The sequence below is a fragment of the Nanorana parkeri genome, unplaced genomic scaffold (assembly GCF_000935625.1).
Source record: "Nanorana parkeri isolate BGI_ZX_2015 unplaced genomic scaffold, ASM93562v1 scaffold325, whole genome shotgun sequence".
Classification (NCBI taxonomy): Eukaryota; Metazoa; Chordata; class Amphibia; order Anura; family Dicroglossidae; genus Nanorana; species Nanorana parkeri.
In genome coordinates this window covers 169,495-174,469 of record NW_017306593.1, presented here as the reverse complement: position 1 = coordinate 174,469, position 4,975 = coordinate 169,495, and positions in this window count along the sequence as shown.

The window sequence follows — 4,975 nt, the reverse complement described above, 5'->3', positions numbered from 1 at the left end:
AATGTGGCTTTAGTGGGCTGGGCTGTTATCAACAACCAAGGACACTACCATAGCTCAGAGAAATTGCAAAGAGGAGAGAAGTCATCATTTTCCAGCATCATGTACTGGACCAGATTTCGGTAACTATGTTTTACAGTGGCAGTTAAGCTATTGCCCATTGCATTCCTAATCATTTAACCTCTGTAAACTGGCAGTTGATGGCGCTGGGTAGACATTCAGGGGTTTATTTATCAATACTCTAACCAAAGATTTATCCAACTTTCACTAGAGATCTACACATCTCTATAACTGAATCTTAATTGAAAATGTGTGAAAGCTGGGTGATTCTTGGGTGAAAACGTTGCTGAGCAGTCCTCTCAAATGGCAGTTGACTGTAGTTTGATGGCAGTAATGAAAGTTCATTCCATTGTGTAAAACATGACTGCAAGAAAAACATAAGCTCCGAGTATACTGTAGTAGTTATGTAGGCAATCATTTTCTTTATATGAAGCACACGTTTGCTATTTGACCTTTCTCTCCATAACAGTACTTTTTGAAAGGGGAAGTATCACTGTGGGTTGGTATACTGACACCATGATAAAAACTCAACAGAAGCCTATACAAAAACCTGGCACTCATATACACTCATATACATTCCTGAAGTGAATATTCACTTTGCTAAATTAACAGTCTCTAAGCTAAATCGTTTATGAAATTCTATTACAAAACATTTATTTGACATTCGGATATTTTTATTTAAAAGCAAGAATTACCTGAACATCAGATGTGAAATAAGTCTTCAGAACTAGTATTGACTGGTAACCATGCATCGGAGTGTGTCCAGGGCTGAGTGTTGACCACTGTGGACCCAGAGACATTTGTGTCACAGGAGGGCATTTGTTGCTGAACTAGACATTTGTTTGTAGTTCACTCTTAAATCTTTCCCTAGAATAACTGTTTTCCTGCAAGTAACAGTTTAAACTGTATACAGAGATGAAATATGATGTTCAAACCACATCAAACGTTTTATGTTTCCGTGTATTACAGAATATATACGCTTTCATAAAAACTTATTGTCGCCTTCCTACGACTCCTAATCTAAAGTATCCAATTCCCTCCTACTCAAGGTGCATATTGAATGCTGCCATGTTTACATCTCTTCCTTGCCACTAGACATGCATATTGCTATCTAGATTCTAGAGCACTACTAGTTGTAAAAATATAGAGACTTAAAGTGACATTAAAGTCTGAATTTTCGATTCAATCATCTTCTTCTTTACTCTCCTTTTCAGCTCTCCCTCCAGCACTGGTGCGGGTCTCCGATCCAGACCTGCCTCCTCTGTCCTCCTCTCCTCTGATGTCCCATGGTGTCTGTGCGGGTGCACGCTGCTCCATAGACTTACATTGTGTGTCTCCTCATCTCCTGGCTGAACATCTGAAGTGCGCATGCGCCGGGCCCACGATCCTTTGTGGCCACCCGAGAATCTTCAGATGTTCGGACAGGAGCGCACGGCGAAGACACAGGTAAGTTTTAAGCCTTTTTAAAAGTTTAAAAAAAAATGTTTTTGCATATATCTACTTCTTGCTAGCAGTAGATATATGCAAAAACCACTGAAGGTTTAATAACCCTTTAAGCTCACCAAGCATCTGTGCCTCCTTTGTCTGCCATTATTCCCCCCAGGAAGGTGCCGCCCTAGGCAAACGCCTACTTTGCCTCGCGGTAAATACGCCCCTGCAGCCAGCCCATAGTGCTGTAGTAGTATTAACATGAAAGCCATACCACAACGCCAATTCGTGCCATGAATAACAGAACGTCCCCTACTAGAGGGAGATAACAGCCTAAGTAGAGGCAAAGAAACTAGCAAAGATTCACAGATAAAGGAGTAGCAGTCGTTCCAGGTCAGCAATGCGGTCCATTTCCAGAGCCTACTCCGCCAAAGTTTTAATATCCGGAGTACGCCAGTGGCGGGGGATGACCGCCCTTGCAGCTGTCAGAAAGTGCCGTAGGAGCCCGCCTTTTTACTGATTTCAGTGAGCCTGGTATCATAGTTAACAGGGTTATCTTGGGGTCATTAGGGGCCACGGAACCCGTCACTCTGTGATACACATCCAGCACCTTTTGCCAAAACGCTTTGATCAGGGGGCAGCTCCACCAGATGTGAGTCATGTGACCCGGTGAGGCCTGGCAACGCCAACATGAGTCAGGTACTTGTGGGTAGTAGCGGTGTAGTACTGTAGGGCATCTATACCATCTGGTCAGAATTTTCAGGTTCTTCTCATGGGCCTTACTCGCAATGGAGAGGGAGTGTGAAAGAACTAAAGATCTGTCCCAGTCTTCCTCACTAATGGTGAGGTTCAGCTCTCTCTCCCACCTCTGGACATATCCCGGACGTCCTGGGGAGGCTGATGCGGAGAGGAGGGAGTAGAGCAGTGAGATGGTGTGAGTAGGGGGGAGGTCTGAAGGAGTAGGGGTCAAAGGCCGTAGGTTCCGCCTTCGAAAGCCTCCAGTTGAGGAAAGGAGGCCACAAAGGATTGGAATTGCCTATCTTCTAACCACATAGCTCCAACCGGTGCATCTGACATGCTCTCCCGTATGGCCACCACCAAACGTCTATGTGAGTCCCTATTCCATCGCCCAAAAGAGGACCTATGGAGGGCTGGAGGAAAGGCCGGGTTGTTAAAGAGGGGGGTCATGGGTCCGGTATAGGAGGAGATTCCGCAGTGAGATACCCAGCGGTCCCACATACGCAGTGCATGAAGAGTCAGGATAGGCGGGGGCGATGGCAGGACGCGAGATGCCGGAGGGATCCATGGGAGCGCCCTAAGGTCCGCGTCCACGATCGCCTCCTCAATCCGGACCCACTGTTTGTCAGTAGCCCTATGGAACCAATCCGAGATGCGAAGCAGGAGCGAAGCCGCGTGATAAATACGGATGTCTGGGGCTCCCGCCCCCCCTTTAAGTTTGGGGAGAGATAAGGTTTTGTAGTTCACTCGGGATGGGACGAGCCCCAGATGAAGTTCGAGAAGATCCGCTGTAGATTTTTGAAAAAGGATGAAGGGGGAATAATCAGCAGGACCTGGAAAAGGTATAGAAATCTGGGGACAACATCCATTTTTAATGCATTTATCCTACCCAGCCATGAGATGTTTTTCTGATCATACCTTCATAGGTCCTGGGAGGTTTTCCGGAAGAGAGGGTCGTACTTTAAGGCGAACAGAGAAAGATCAGCGGAAAGGTGGATCCCGAGATATTTCACAGAGGTGGGGCATACTCGAAACAGGAAGTTCGTTTGAAGCGTGTGTAGTTCCCTGGCCGCCAGCGATACATTGAGTATTTCTGATTTGGAGAGGTTCACTTTGAAATTGCTAAACGTGCTAAAGCTGGCAAACTCCTGTATGATAGAGGGCATAGCTATGTGGGGATTAGTCACGTATAGGAACAAATCATCTACAAAGAGCGCCATCTTAGAGCGGATGGTTCCCACAGTCAGTCCTGGGATCGTTACGTTTTGGCGTATGGCGACAGCCAAATGCTCCATAGTGAGCACGTAAAGGAGGGGGGAGAGTGGGCATCCCTGCCTGGTGCCGTTGGCGATCTGAAATCTTGGGGATAGAGAGCCATTGACCCGGACCCGTGCCGACGGACGAGAGTACAGGGCCATGATGTTACGGAGCATGAGGGGTCGGATCCCATTCTGCAACAGGGATTGTTTGAGGAAGTGCCAACTCAGTCGGTCAAATGCCTTGTCGGCATCCACCGACAGGAGGCACAGAGGGGTGTTGGACTTTTGAGCATGTTGCATAAGGAGGACGGTTTTGATGGTATTGTCTCTAGCCTCCCGCCCCCTAACAAATCCCACCTGGTCCGGGTCAATCAAACTGGGGAGGAGGGGCTGCAGCCTATTGGCAATCAATTTAGAGAATAATTTGAGATCCACATTGAGGAGGGAAATGGGACGATAGTTTGTACAAAGGGTATGGTCTTTCTCTGGTTTGGGGATGAGTGAGATATGTGCTTCCAGGGACTGGGCAGGGAACTCCGATCCCTGGGCTATAGAATTGAAGACTCTCAAGAGGAACGGGGATAAGGCGTCCTTGTATTGTTTATAAAACTTGGCCGTGAACCCGTGCTTTATGGCGGGTTTCAAGGTCCCTAAGGGATTGGAGAGTGTCTTGGATACATTGAGACCTTTCCCATTTCAGCCGGGTCCCATGCTGGATTAGGACGCCACTAAGTACCGCCTTGACGGCCTCCCATTGAGTCGGGAGAGAAGTAGGGTCTTCCGCGTGAACCATCAAGAACTGGCCAATCTCACGCGAAAGAGCCGATGCACACACTGGGTCCGCTAAAAGAGACTCATTAAGACGCCATGTCCACTCACGGGGGGGAGTCTGTGGGATCTGTAGAGTAAGTGTCACGGAAGCGTGGTCAGACCAGATGGTGGGGTCAATGACACAGCACGGAGACCAGTCAAGTACAGAGTGTGAAGCAAAGATGTAATCTAACCTACTATAAGACCGGTGTGGAGTGGAATAATGGGTATAGTCCCTAGTCAGTGGGTGGAGAACCCGCCAAATGTCCACTAGGTGAAGGTCAGCAAGGCGTTGTTTGAGTAGGCGCAATTTTGCATATGATAGAGCCGAGCGGCCCATCGAGGAGTCCAACTCAGGCTCCAGAGCCAGGTTGAAGTCCCCACCCACTAATACTGTGCCCTCTGCGATTTCATCCAGTATCCATAGGTACTGAACCGCAGCAGCCGTCTGGTTAGTGTTCGGGAGATAGAAATTTGCCAAGGTGAATGTCCTACCCCAGAGTGTCAGCTTGAGCAGCAGGTACCTGCCATATTCATCTGCTCGATGGTCCACCACCGTCGCGGGGAGGGATTTATGCAAGGCAATCGAGACCCCCCTTGATTTCTGAACGCTGTTAGAGCTATGATACCATCTGTTAAAGTACCTGTGCGAACACTGGGGGACATGCGAGCTCTGGAAATGC